Source organism: Mirounga leonina, unplaced genomic scaffold (assembly GCF_011800145.1).
Source record: "Mirounga leonina isolate KUSES-001 unplaced genomic scaffold, KU_Mleo_1.0 Mir_166, whole genome shotgun sequence".
Taxonomy (NCBI): domain Eukaryota; kingdom Metazoa; phylum Chordata; class Mammalia; order Carnivora; family Phocidae; genus Mirounga; species Mirounga leonina.
In genome coordinates, this window is record NW_023270418.1 from 21,744,668 (window position 1) to 21,744,953 (window position 286).

Sequence of the window (286 nt, forward strand, 5' to 3'; positions counted from 1 at the left end):
CTTTCTTTCTTTCTTTCTTTCTTTCTTTCTTTCTTTCTTTCTTTCTTCTTTCTTTCTTTCTTTCTTCTTTCTTTCTTTCATCCTTCCTTTTTCCTTCTTTCTTTCTTTCTCTCTTTCTTTCTTTCCTTTCATCCTTCCTTTCTTTCTTTCCTTCTTTCTTTCATCCTTCCTTTCTTTCTCCTTTCTTTTCTTTCATCTTTCCTTTCTTTCTTCTTTCTTTCTTTCTTTCTTTCCCTTTCTTTCTTTCTTTCTTTCTTTCTTTCTTTCTTTCTTTCTTTCTTTCTTT